We start from the raw sequence: 14,880 nt of genomic DNA, 5'->3' as shown, positions 1-14,880 counted from the left end.
CAATCTACTCTGCACCTTATTGTTCTTTAACGTTTCATTGGTATGCTTTCTGCATATAAAGTAACTCCAGACATTAAAGAACACAACAAAGATTGGCACATAGCTACTGTATAATTACCCCCAGATTATCAGTGCCAGGGGACTTTCTCTGTTGAACTCCCCCATACTATATAGGAGACAGGGAGGTGGCTGGGGATTAGCAACCAGAGAACTGTCTACCCTGGGCCCACACCCTGCTGTGAGATGTACAGTTCAGAGGGGGTAGGCCAGGGTGGTTCCAGAAAGGACATACACAAGCCCTGCAGATGGTCCAAAGGGCAGCTACCTACTTAGGATATGAACAGGATGCAATGGAGCTGTGCTGTCACGGAGGCAGAAGGGATGGTGGAGGGAGTGGGGGGAAGCAGAGCCATTGCAGAGAACCAAGTCTATCTTGTGCTTCCTGAAGATTCCTTACAGTCTGTGGAAATTTGGACAAGGACTACAGACCATCTTATTCCAGGGTCAACAGCCCTGCTCTCACTCCTCTTCCACTTCCCCCGCCTCTCTTTGATGGGTTTTCCACAGGACAGGTGATCTGGCTATAACATTTTTGCATCATATACAGGTCTGGCAGAATTTGATTTTTACATTTATTTTGAAGCATTTTTTTCTATTCTTAGCCATTTACATTTTCACAGTTATGGGAAATTATGGGGGGAATCATAATTATTTGATGAGAACCTATTTTGAGATTCAAAAAGTTAAAAGCTTTATAACAGTTAAAACAAATTGTCAACATCAAATGTCAAAATATACAAAGTAAATATCCTTTAACCAATGCCTAATATGTTCACAAGGAGCATTTTTCTTTCTCTGCCTATTTATAAATTTTGATGGTCATGGATGGAAATTTTTTTTCAGTTTGTGCAGGAAAAAAATCTAATTCTTCCAAGCCTAGTTATGCAATAGACTGAGTTACTAGCACAACTAAGCTTATCAAAAGAAAATGTCATTGGTTATTGAAAGTGACCCAATGTGTTTAATAGAGAGAAAATGCGTGACCAACAAATAAGTATTCTCTTAATCAAGCCTTTCACTAAATAGGGAGAATTTTCTCAGTACTTATTTTCAGGGTCCTAGATTCCACTGGCACACAACATACTGGTAGTTCTTTCTCATATGCAGATTAGGGAGGCTAGTAGCCAATGAGATACTCTTGTTTTGGAGCCTTTCTACTAACCTAACTCCATCCCTTCTACTGGTCTCTACTTAAGGTATTTCCCTTGGATTTGATTAGCAACCTATGCAGAATCCTGCTCATGCTTCTACAGCCCCTTTTGGCTAGTCAAAAAGGCAGAGCCGTCACCAGTAACACCTCAGACACAGAACGGAATTAGCAGCAAGAAAAACATGATTCCTGGTACCACCCAGCAGACAAGATCTGGTTTAGCCCTCACCATTAAAACTTCAGGGAGGAAAATTTAATAGGTTCCATAGCTTCTCAGATCCCATAAACAGAGACACTTTCCCAACAACCCTTTAACAGGTTGTTACCAAGTTTAAGCAAAACTGCTGAGCCAATGAACTGAACTAGGGATTCCCGGTATGGGGAAGTTCTAATAGATCACTGGACAGAGAATGAGACCTGCAGATGCAAATACACTGAGTCTGTAATGTCTGCAGTAATTATTCAGGGAGTGCAACCTAGATCCTTGCATAATCTCCTGGGTGTCACCTCATCAATCTAAGCCCAGGAGGTTTCAGTCAGGTGAGCAGAGTAAGCCTTAATATAACATGGACAGGGAAAGTCCGCAATTTTGTAAGCCTCTATTTCTCATATACATTGAGGCCCAGTTCCACAAAAGGCCTTAGGTGCTAAGTCCCAGATTTAGACATCACGGCAACCCACAAAACCCTCACGTGGCTGCCACCTAACCTAGAGACACCCAAATTCACTCAGTACCTATATTTTCACTGTAAAAGTCCCCACGTTTTTGCATCTGAACATGTGCATGGCTGCCTCAGGCAGGCATCCAGACACGTCTCTCACATTTCAGACCCAGCGCAAGCCTCAAACCAGGTGGAGATAGGTGTTTCCCCACCTATCTTGCCACCAAAGCCTGATCCTGGAGGAGTGCTCTGAGCACACCTAAACACGACACTTGTAACTTTTATCCCAGTGCTTAGGGTACTCCACAGGACTATAGAGTCGTTTTCACTCACTCTCTGGCCCAAGGCATATTTAATTATTTATACAAAATGGAATAGCGTTAATAGGCGAGACAGAGACCCACATCGGAATATCCCACATTCCAATCCCTTTTCAGCAGGCAGAGAGAGAAATTGAACTGGGATTTCCCACCTCTCAGCCAGCAAAACAAAAGCAAAAATATTGCCCAAGACGGCAGATACTGTGGTATGCTGCCCCCTCCCAGTGAGGGACAAGAACAATTCAGGGAACAATGGAAGGGGTGAAGCAAGTCTAGTTGAAGGTACCTATTAGGAAAGCTTTTCATTGGCTGTTATCCTGAGTCATTAGCTATCTATCTGTTCTGTACCAGTGAAATCTGGGACCCAGAATATGAGCTTTGGGAGAAGGAGAATTTTTAAAAAAAAGGCCAGCTGCAAACAAAAAGCAAATGCAAAAATATCAGCAGGCATCTAACGGTGAAACATTAATTACATTTCTAAAGGCGGTGTCCGTAATTAATTTTCTCATGTCCATACAAATAGGAATAAAGTACAAAGATGGTGATTTCACAATGTTTGTAAATTACTAAGTTAATTAACAGCCTATCATTAGAGAGAAGATGAAGGAAATGTAGAGGAACCTCATTTGACATTATTCAGAACTCTCAAAGGAAAGAAGAGACTTGTGAAAAAAAAAATTAATTGCAAGTTTTTCTCCTTTATCTTGATCTCATTTCTGTTTACATACTTAAATCTGCTTCGTCCTTCAGAATTCTGGGACTAACGATTTTCAGTTAAATCGTCTTGGAGGAGTCACTAGTCCCTCATCTTTTCTCTGAGGAGCAGTTAACTTGGAATCTAAAAGTAACGTAGCAAAGTCAAAATGTGCTTCATCCCTTCTAAAACAGCCCTTAATTTGTCAGGGCAGTAAAATGCAGCTGGTTCCTCTTCTAACATGTCTGATTTGTATCATTTTTCCGGGCTCTAGCTAGAGGGGTCCAAAAATGTGCATTAATTTAGCCAATTAAAAGATTGGCTTTAGTTTCTCCCTTCTACTCCACATGGAAAGAGATGTAACCGTAATGGTTCTGCATCTCTCTAGAGCAATTTACTGCTACCAGCACCCAGAGAAACTCCAAAGCTTAAAGGTGACTCAGTGACTGTCCCATTCCACTGTAGGTGACTCACAGGCAGTTCTATCTGGAGGTGGGTTTGGAGTCTGTTTGAACAGGGACCGGAAGACCACTCATCCAAATTTAATAATAATAATTTAATAATAAAACAATTGCTGCATCCTACTTGGTGTCTCACTTCAGTGTCTTCTATTATAGCAAAGAGTCTGAAATTGTTGCTGTTTTTAGCCTGATTCAATACTTTCAGGTACTTGGGTGGATCATTCTGCTTCAAACAGAATGAACAGTAAAGTAAAAAGAAAGAACCTGCCCGGTCTCATTTATGGCACATGTAAAACACTAAGTCAATTGGAAAGTGGCCCAGGAGGAGGTTTATGGCACTAGAGCCAGGGCCCTATCCAGTGAGGCACATTATATATCAATTCCATAGCAAGGCCTTGATTTCTGTGACAGCTGTATTTGAATTAACGTGGCAGTGCTAGCTGATCACAAAATTATTTGATATTTAGTTTTACAGAAAAAAATCTAAAATTGCACCACAAAGTGAAACTATGACGAATGCACAGTGCATTCAAATACAAAAATCCATCTATCCTAAAAGTTTGAGATATCACCAAGTTAATAAAGTAAATACTTAGGGGCCTGTCGATGTACTCCTTCTGTGTTGCTCAGGTGAGTATCACTAGGTAATACAGCCAAATGGGGATTTGAGGGCTAGGAAATATGTCTGATAGCAAGGAGATTTGAGGAGCTCGATCTTTAGCTTCTCAAAAAGAAGATCAAGAGGTGATTTGATTATAGTGTTTAAGTCCCTTCCATAGGGAGAAAATACCAGGTACTAAAGGTGGCCTGCCTTGTGCAGGAGGTCAGACTAGATGATCAGATTGGTCCCTTCTGACCTATGAGTCTATGAGTCTCTCTAATCTTGTGGAGAAACGCAGAGTAAGAACCAATGGCTGGAAGTTAAAGCCAGGCTAATTCGGAACAATGTTTTAACTATAAGGGGGATTAGCCATTAGAACGAGAAACCTGCCTTCTCTTCCAGTCTGGGAAAGCCACGGAAGGGGAGTGACACGTGCTTGCAACAATAGCAATGTAAGATGCTTTTTGCTTGCAGAGTGTCTGTTCTACCTCCCACTGATCACATGAAGGCGAGTCCCAGCATTGTCACTATAGAGGGGAGGGAAAGCTGACATCTACACAACCACCCCTTTTTCCTCTGCCCTGCCTCAGATCCCATCTGCTCAATTGTTTCTTCCCTTTCACAGTATGCAGTGGAACGGAGCATATGCCCTTAACAAGCTATTAGTGTCCTCAAGAGATGCAACTCTTACACATGCACATGACCAGATTGAGGCATAGACACTATAGGCCTTGTGCCTAGAGTAGGGTTGCCAACTTTCTAATCACAAAAACATGAAAACCCTAGCCCTACCCCTTCCCAGAGGCCCCACCCCCTTCCACAAGGCCTCCGCCCCCTATATTCCCTCTCCCTTGGTGGTTTGCTTTCCCTCACCCTCCCTCATCTTCACTGGGCTGGGGCAGGGAGTTAGGGTGCAGGAGGGGGTGACGCCTCTAGCTGGGGGTGTGAGCTCCAGGGTGGAGCCAGAAATGAGAGGTTCAGGGTGTGGGAGGGGGCTCTGGGCTGGGGCAGGGAGCTGGGGTGTGGGAGAGGGTGAGGACTCTGTCTGGGGGTGTGGGCTCTGGGGATGAGGGGTTTGGGGTAAAGGAGGGGGCTCCAGGCTGGAGGGTGGGGCCCAGGGATTCAGAATGTGGGAGGAGGCTGTGGGTTGAGGCAGGAGGTTGGAGTGCAGGAGGGGGTACAGGCTCTGAGGCGGGTCCGGTGATGAAGAGGGGGCTCACAGCTGGGGTGAAGGCTTACCACAGGCGACTCCCAGTTAGCGGTGCTCCCAGCCAGCAGGTCCAGATCCTAAGCAGGTGACTGGGAGGTGCCTGCAGGCACCGCCCCCTCCAGATCCCATTGGCCACAGTTCCCGGCCAATGGGAGTGTGGAGTCAGCGCTTGGGGCACGGACAGTGCGCAGAGCCCCATGGCTCCTAGGAGCCGGACCTGCTGATTGCTTCTGGGGTGCAGCGTGGTGCCAGGACAGGTAGGCACTAGCCTGCCTTAGCCTCACAGCACTGCCAACCAGACTTTTAAAGGCCCGGTCAGCGGTGCTGACCAGAGCCACCAGGATCCCTTTTCGACCGGACGATCCAGTCAAAAACTGGATGTCTGGCAACACTAGCTGACAGCCCCAGCTCTTGGAATGATGATCACATCAGAGTCTAAGCTTTCATCTGAAAAAAAAAATGTTTCTAGCCCTTGTGGCTGAGAAAAGAACATCTGGCAATATGAACTGAGTTTAACTGATGCAACGTCTGCTAAATCTGCAAAGAGCCTACAGGTAAAATATTCCAAAGTGCCTAACTGCTTTAGGAGCCTAAACCCCATTTTAAAAACTAAGTTATGCTCACAGGAGCCTAAATCACCTTAGAGCAGTTGTTCTGGAGGAAAAAATTCAGAGATGATAATTCCAAGAGCCATTTTTCTGTGGGTCCCTGCCACCACTCCAACAAAGGACATGGTGTGTGGCAGGAGAGAAGAAGACAGTGAGCCTGGCCCACTCACCCAAGCAGACACACTCCAACCACAGAGGTGAGAGTGCTGGACATCCACACCCTTCTGCCAACCCCTATCTCTTTGGAAGAGGAGGAGCCCTGGCCACTGCCCTTGCAAATGGGGGAGGATCCATGGGGCAGGGGTCAGAGCTGTAGGGGTGGAAACTGTGTGCACCTAAGGCCCCAGGTTGCCTTAATCCAGCCTTGAACATACAGTATTCCAAAGTACTGAAACTACTGCATTAAAATAGTCTATTTAGACATGTTCAAATGTAAAACCATTTAAACTGTTGACTAGCTGGAACTCTCAACTTCAAACATTATTTACACAGGTATTTCTCATTAAAACGTCCCTTTGCTAAAAAGATCAAATAAAACAGGCAAAGCAAATTATAAATACAATACCTTTTTCAATTAAATTAGCATTCAATATATTTAAAAAAACACAACAGGCAAATTCTCAATGAAATTTTGGCTTAAATAAGCAAGATCCAACCTGATTGACCATAATTTTCAATGTAGTACTTTTTTGCTAATGCAGTCACACTGTGCAAGCTTCATGGATTTGACGCTTTGGGCTCTGGTACATTAGTAAGGCTACGTCTAGACTACCTGCCGTATCAGCGGGTTAAAATCGATTGCTCGGGGATCGATATATCGCGTCTCATCTAGACGTGATATATCGATCCCCACGCATGCTTATATCGATTCCGGAACTCCACCAACCCCAACGGAGTTGCGGAATCGATAGGGGGAGCTGCGGACATCGATCCCATGCGGTGAGGACGGGTGAGTAATCCGATCTTAGATATTCGACTTCAGCTACGTTATTCACGTAGCTGAAGTTGCGAATCTAAGATCGATTTCCCCCCATAATGTAGACTAGCCCTAAGAGAGTACTGCCAACACATACTTCTTTCTAGTACTCTTCCTTTACATTTCTCTCATTCACTGGGACTCCCTGACAAAGTCATTCACAGAGAAATCATTATCATTATCATTGGTAATAAGCTCTGTCCAACACAACAAACATGTTTCTTCTTCTAGAGGCACTAAATGTACAATAGCTCATTAAAAAGTGAAAGATACATTTCCTGTGTAGTATATTTCATACTACCTGTAACACTGTTACATTATAGCAAAAGTCAGGCTGTTTTTCATAGTCTTCATTGAATTTTCATGGTGTAATCTCTCAAGATCAGATTGAAATTTATCATAAAAGCAAACAGCCTAATGTGTGTGGGTGGTGGTTTGTTTCTTTGTTTTTGATTGATTGGGATGTTTTGTTTTGTTTTTTGAATTCTACAAATGGTTTCAGATAATAGGTGACAAGAACATGAAAGAATGGCACATCGTTGCCTGCAATGTGTGGAAAAAGATTTAAGAAACCATGTACTAAGTTGAAAAACCTTTCTAAATGTAAGGCTTTAAGCAAAAATTCTTTAAACTTTTAAATATTTTTCCATTTTTGGCTGTGTTTGCTAATTATCAAAGCTATACGACGACCTTTGACTTGTCTTCGCCTCTACATTGAGTTACGTTATGACATCACTTCAGGATCAATGGATTCCACCGTTGTGGGATTATGGTTTACATAAATTTTCATTTCCATAGCAACAGATTGGTGTCCCAAACAAAAAGCATGACTGACTTGCAGGATTACACACATGTGGAAATTAGGTGGAAAGTTCTGACTCACAATTATTTCTGTGTGTGTTTTGCGAAGTGCTAAAGCAAATGACCAGCCAAGTGTATAAAACATGAGTAGTTATTAAAAAATGAATGTAAGTCCAATTCATTGTCTTTAGGAAGCCTAATGTGGAAAAATCATTTTAAATGTCCAACATAGTAAAATTTAAAAATTATCCACTAAGCATGAAATATACAATACCTGCACTTGGTAACATTTGTATTGCCTCAACATTGTATGAATCACCACCTCACAATTCCACAATGCTATTGATGAAAAAATTACAAAAATTAAGTTGACTGATGCTGTTATGACTTCATCAAGTACACTCGAAGCACTGCAGTGTAAACACTACAGCGATGGAAGAGGTTCTTCCATCGCTGCAGTGAATCCACCTCTCCGATAGGCGGTATGTAGGTCAGTGGCAGAAGTCTTCTGTCAGCCTAGCAGCATCTAAACTAGGGCTTAGGTCAATTTAATTATAATCACATGGGTTGTGAAAGTTTTCATAGCCCTGAGCGACGTAGTTATGAACATAAGAACGGCCATATGGGGTCAGACCAAAGGTCTATCTAGCCCCATATTTTGTCTTCTGATAGTGACCAATGCCAGGTGCCCCAGAGGGAATGAACAGAACAGGGAATCATCAAGTGATCCATCCCCCAGTTTCTCATTCCCACCTTATGGTAAACGGAGGCTAGGGACACCATCCCTGCCCATCCTGACTAATAGCCATTGATGGACCTATCCTCCATGAATTTATCTAGTTCTTTTTTGAACCCTGTTATAGTCTTGGCCTTCCCAACACCCTTTGTCAAGGCATTCCACAGGCTGACTATGCATTTTTGAAAAAAATATATCCTTTGGTTTGTTTTAAGCCAGCTGCCTATTATTTGGTGACCCCTAGTTCATGTTATGAGGAGTAAATAACACTTCCTGTGAGGGAGTGGACTAGGCCCTGGGGCCCCCTTGCTGAGGGCCTTGTGGCCCTGCCACATTTCACCCCAGGAAAGGGTAGAAGAGTGGTCCTCCAAGCTGCCTAGAGCGGCTATGTGGGAAGCAGCCACTCAGGGCCCAACAGGTCAGTATAAGAAGAGCTGCAGGGCCAAAGTGAGTTCAGTTCCTTGCCAGGAGCTGGAGAAGAGTGGATGGTGCTTTAGACTGGCTGCTGAGACTCGACAAGGACAAGGCTCTGAGATAAGGGTGAAGAATACGTTGGAGCCATGGGGAAGTGACCCAGGGAATTAGAGCAGCAATAGTCTATTTAAAGGGACATAGTAGCCATTCACAATCTGTTGAGTCCCTGGGTTGGGACCTAGAGAACAGGGCAGGCCTGGGCCCCCTGCCCTTCACCAGCCACTGGGAAAGTGGCCTGGAATTTTAAGGCACCCCAGAAGGGGGACTGCAGCTGGGCCACTGCAATTAAGAGCTGGGGCCCAAAAAGCCCTGAAAGGGCAAAGACGCTGCCTCCAGGGAAGGAGCCTGCGGGCACTGCTCTGTTCTGGAGCAGGGACAAACAGAGAGAGGGGGCTTGTGAGTGCAACCCCACTATGTCCTTATTTACTTTCTCCATATCAGGCATGATTTTATAGACGGCTCTCACATCTTTTCCCCTCCGCCCTGAGTCGTCTTTTCCAAGCTGAAAAGTCCCCGTCTTATTAATTGCCCCTCATATGGAAGCTGCTCCATACCCCGGATCATTTCTGTTGCCCTTTTTTGAACCTTTTCCAATTCCAGTATCTCTTTTTTGAGATGGGGCAACCACATCTGCAGGCAGTAGTCAAGATAGGGGCATACCATGGATTTATATAGAGGCAGTATGATATTTTCTATCTTATTATCTATCCCTTTCTTAATGAGTCCCAACATAGTTTGCTTTTTTGACTGCTACTGCACATTGAGTGGATGTTTTCACAGAATTATCCACGACTTCACAATCTCTTTCTTGAGTGGTAACAGCTAATTTAGACTCCATCATTGTACAGAGTGGTTAACAGAGTATTCAGGAATCCCAACTTTGTAGTGTAGACCAGACAAGTCTTTGAAAATCAGAGGCATGAAAAAAGGAACAAATACTCAAAATTTCATATGAAATCTTTCATCAATCTATTCTGAGGAACCACACATTTCATTTTCCAGGATATTTCTGAAATATGGCCACTCTCCCACTGAAAACTTGCAGATTTCTGCATATGTCCTGTGTGAATCAATTTTAGTTCGAAATGTTTCATTCAAAAATAGTCCACAAAATTGGATTTTTCAATATTTGAAAAACCATGATTTCAGGATTTTTGCATTTTTCACATATGCCTCTAATGAAAGTGATTTTTAATGTCTAAAAGAGACTAAATGTTTCCAGTACAGAGCTAAACAGATCATATCATCAGAATAATGTCACATTACACTACAAAGAACAACTAGAAAGAAATTCAGTAAAACACACCCCACCATGTTAAGTTTATGCTATGGTTGATACAAGCCCAGCAAAGGAAGAAAATTCTGGTTGCCAGCTGGCACATGAAGACTTGAAACCAGCTCTTGATAAGTGACAGAGTACCTAGCATTCTCCAACTGATGGCTCGATCCTACCTACCCCACTGAAGTCAATAGGAGTTTTGCAATTGATTTTCATGGGAGTAGAATCAGACCAGGAGACAGAGTTCCATGCCAAGTTACTTAAACTGGGTACGAGCAGGCTATAAAATAGCACAGCTTGTTCATTGCATCTACACATTTAATTCTAGCCAATATCAGTGAATATTGCTACTACCTGAGATTAACACTGTTTAGATACAATTGAGTTTAAGGCTAACGCCACAGCATTAATTCAGAATATCCTCACTCTCCATTAATTTGTCAAGAGAAACATTATTTTAAATAGTGATCTGTGCTTAACAGTTTTATTTTTAAAAGTCCTCACATTTTGGCTGATCATAGTCTAATGATCTTGAAATCTCATTATTAAGTCCCACTGAAAAAGCCTGGACTTAATATAGCTCAATTTATTGCTACTTAGAACTTCTGATAGGACAATAATCTACACTTAAGACAACAAAGGAGTAGCACAGTTATCCCGTCTGATACAGCATCAAAGTTGCAGTGCAATGAAATTGCTTCCTGCAGGGGAACTGCACTTTGATTTGACAGTCAAGCTCACTGGCTGTCCAGATGCAATATAACAAGCTGCTTCAATTGACAGTTGCTTTCACATGACTAAATAAATACAAGAATTCTAGACTGACTGTATTAAAAAAATCCTCCATCTCCGTAAAGCATCACTAAAGCCAAACCTGTCTGTAACAGGCAGATCTGACAAAAGCTTTTTTCCCCTGCTCTTTTTAATTGAGTTGATAGGCATTTTGTATAAATGAGTGAGGTATTAAAATCTGTTTGGATTCTCTCCTTTTATATAATAGCTCATTCCCCTTATAAAATCATTAATGGAAAATAAAGCCCTTTTTGTTAGCTCTAATCTTTCTCCTTTGCGAGAATGCCACAGGCATTTTATTATGGATCAGGTCATGAATATTACTGCTATCATTTGTAATGTGTGGCAACAAAGAACTGAGATCATTTATGCAACAGTACTCTGTTCTCCCTTTGAGAAAAGAAGGTAAACAATTTGCACTGATCTCCAGGAGAATATAAAACTTGGTCCCTTTGAAGTGTTTTTTTTTCCCTTTTGATATTTACAAATCCAAGTTTACACTATCAAATGATAGCACAGTGCTAACCTCAGAAGGTTAGAGCTGCCATGGAGTTTAATAAAATCCTATCATTTCAGGTCAAAATTCTGTAACTGTGTCCACTATATCTGCCTGAATGTTATAAAACATCAAGTATATAGGGCGACTGGGAAAAGTTTGCAGGCATCAGTCTTGCAAAAACTAGAAATCAATGTGTCACACACATTGTGGTACTATCACCACACTGATGGTACTAACGCCGCACAAAGCTGGGCTGGATTATGGAAGAGTTAAAACATTTACTAGATTGGCAGCTGCGAAAGACAGTTACTGACCTTTGTAACTGTTGTTTTTCGAGATGTGTTGCTCATATCCATTCCAATTAGGTGTGCGCGCGCCGCGTGCACGCTCGTCGGAGACTTTTTACCCTAGCAACACTCGGTGGGCCAGCAGGTCGCCCCCTGGAGTGGTGCCGATATGGCGCTTGATATATACCCCTGCTGGCCCGTCCGCTCCTCAGTTCCTTCTTGCCGGCTACTCCGACAGTGGGGAAGGAGGGCGGGTGTGGAATGGATATGAGCAACACATCTCGAAGAACAACAGTTACAAAGGTGAGTAACCATCTTTTCTTCTTCGAGTGCTTGCTCATATCCATTCCAATTAGGTGATTCCCAAGCCTTACCTAGGCGGTGGGGTCAGAGCGAGACGTTGCGGACTGTAAAACCGCTGCGCCGAAAGCGGCATCGTCTCTAGCTTGCTGGACCAGCGCATAGTGTGATGCGAAGGTGTGCACAGAAGACCAGGTGGCCGCAAGGCAGATTTCCTGTATGGGGACATGAGCCAAAAACGCGGCCGACGAAGCCTGAGCCCTGGTAGAATGGGCGGTAAGGGCTCCCGTTGGCACGCGGGCCAAGTCGTAACATGTCCTGAGGCAGGACGTGACCCAGGATGCGATACGCTGGGAGGAGATTGCCATGCCTCTCATGCATTCCGCTACTGCCACAAACAATTGTGGTGAATGTCGGAAGGGTTTAGTTCTCTCAATGTAGAACGCGAGAGCCCTTCGGACATCCAAGGAGTGGAGCTGTTGCTCTCTTCGGGATGAATGTGGCTTTGGGTAAAAGACTGGCAGGAAGACGTCTTGGTTAATATGGAAGGCGGAGACGACCTTAGGGAGGAACGCCGGGTGCGGTCGCAGCTGTACCTTGTCCTTATGGAACACCGTATACGGAGGGTCCACGGTCAGAGCCCGAAGCTCCGAGACTCGCCGGGCCGACGTGATAGCGACTAGGAAGGCCACCTTCCAGGACAGGTACAGCAGCGAGCATGTGGCTAAGGGTTCGAAGGGGGACGCCATGTGCCTGGTCAAGACAAGGTTCAGGTCCCAAGTAGGGGTAGGCTGTTTGACCTGAGGGTATAGTCGCTCCAGGCCCTTGATGAATCTTGACACCATAGGGTGAGAAAACACAGACTTGCCAACCTCGCCTGGATGGAAGGTAGATATAGCTGCGAGATGGACGCGCAGAGAGGAGATTGCCAAGCCCTGCTGCTTGAGAGACCACACGTAGTCCAAAATAGTGGGGACTAGCATGGAGAGTGGGTCGTGGCCGTGCTGGCTGCACCAGCAGCAGAAGCGTTTCCATTTCGCTAGGTAGGTTGAACGCGTGGAAGGCTTCCTACTGCCCAACAACACTTGTTGTACTGCATCAGAACAGCACAACTTGGACTGGCTTAACCAGCCAGGAGCCATGCAGACAGATGGAGGGACTGTAGATCCGGATGGTGCATCCTGCCGAAGTCCTGTGTGATCAGGTCCGGCCAAAGAGGTAGGGCAATTGGATTCGCCAGGGACAGATCGAGGAGCATGGTGTACCAAGGCTGCCACGGCCAAGCCGGAGCGATCAGGATGAGGCGGGCCTTGTCTCTCCGGACCTTGATCAGGACTCAGTGGACGAGAGGGAAGGGTGCAAAGGCGTAGCAAAGACGACCCGTCCACGGAATGAGGAACGCATCCGACAGGGAGCCCAGGGAGCGACCCTGTAGAGAGCAGAATACCTCGCATTTCCTGTTCAATCTGGAGGCGAACAGATCTATCTGGGGAAACCCCCACCTCCGGAAAACAACATAGAGGACGTCCGGATGGATGGACCTTCCGTGGGACAGAAAGGATCTGCTCAGGTGATCCGCAAGAGTGTTCCGCACTCCCGGGAGAAAGGAGGCCACTAGATGAATAGAGTGGGCTATGCAAAAGTCCCACAGACATATTGCTTCCTGACACAGCGGGGAGGACCGGGTCCCGCCCTGCTTGTTGATGTAAAACATGGCCGTTGTGTTGTCCGTGAATACCGCGACACAACGGCCGTGCAAATGGCGTTGGAATGTCTGGCATGCTAGGTGAACTGCCCATAGCTCCCGCACATTGACGTGAAGAGTCAACTCTCTGTGACCATAAACCCTGTGTACGCAGGGTCCCCAGGTGCGCACCCCAGCCCAGCGATGACGCGTCCATCGTCAGGGACACTGAGGGCTGAGGGGCGTGAAACGGTAGGCCCGCACACACTTGGGAGGGCGTTGTCCACCAGCCTAGGGAACCTAGAATATTCGGTGGAATCGTTACGATTGTGTCTACGGCGTCCCTGCCTGGTCGACAGACCGACGCGAGCCAGGTCTGCAGCGGGCGCATGCGGAGTCTTGCATGCTTGGTGACGAAGGTGCATGCGGCCATGTGCCCCAGGAGAGCGAGGCACGTTCGAGCAGACGTGGTCGGGAAGGCCTGTAGGCTTGTGACCATGGACACTATGGCTTGGAATTGGTGCCGGGGGAGGCTGGCCGTCGCGAGGTTGGAGTCCAGCACTGCCCCAATGAACTCTATGCTCTGCGTAGGGACCAGAGTGGACTTGTCCGGGTTGATGGTCAAACCTAGACTCGCAAACAGCTCCGTGATGATGGTGATGTGCCCGGTCACCTGCCCCTCCGATGTGCCTCGAATGAGCCAGTCGTCGAGGTAAGGGAAGACATGGATACGACGACTGCGCAGGGCAGCGGCGACGTCCACCATACACTTGGTGAATACCCAGGGGGCCAAGGAGAGCCCAAAGGGGAGGACCGTGAACTGGTAGTGGTCCTGATTTACCACAAAGCGAAGATACCGCCTGTGCGGGGGCGAAGATCGCAATGTGGAAGTAAGTGTCCTTCATGTCGAGAGCGGCGTACCAATCTCCGGGATCCAGGGAAGGAAGGTTACCATGCGGAACTTGAACTTTTTGATGAATTTGTTCAGGCCTCGCAGGTCCAGGATGGGTCGAAGGCCCCCTTTTGACTAGGGGAGTAAGTAGTACCGGGAATAAAACCCCTTGCCCCTTAGCTCCCTTGGCACCTCCTCTATAGCTCCAATGAACAGGAGCTTGCGAACCTCCTGGACGATAAGTTGCTCATGAGAGGGGTCCCTGAAGAGGGATGAGGAGGGAGGATGGGAGGGGTGTGGAGAAATAAACTGAAGATGGTAACCAAACTGCACCGTGCGCAGGACCCAACGATCCGAAGTTAGCTGGGACCGTGACGGCAGGAAGGGGCGGAGG

The 14,880-nt window shown here is 45.7% G+C and overlaps 1 protein-coding gene across 1 annotated transcript in view; it reads right to left on the bottom strand.

Annotated features, from left to right (window-relative positions):
- The window catches only part of AGBL4 (ATP/GTP binding protein like 4), a 1,406,381-nt gene that overhangs the window by 480,472 nt on the left and 911,029 nt on the right, over positions 1–14,880 (bottom strand).

The sequence above is a fragment of the Gopherus evgoodei genome, chromosome 8, assembly GCF_007399415.2.
Source record: "Gopherus evgoodei ecotype Sinaloan lineage chromosome 8, rGopEvg1_v1.p, whole genome shotgun sequence".
Taxonomy (NCBI): domain Eukaryota; kingdom Metazoa; phylum Chordata; order Testudines; family Testudinidae; genus Gopherus; species Gopherus evgoodei.
Note: the sequence above shows the minus strand (reverse complement) of the source record. Positions and strands in the feature narration are given on the sequence as shown.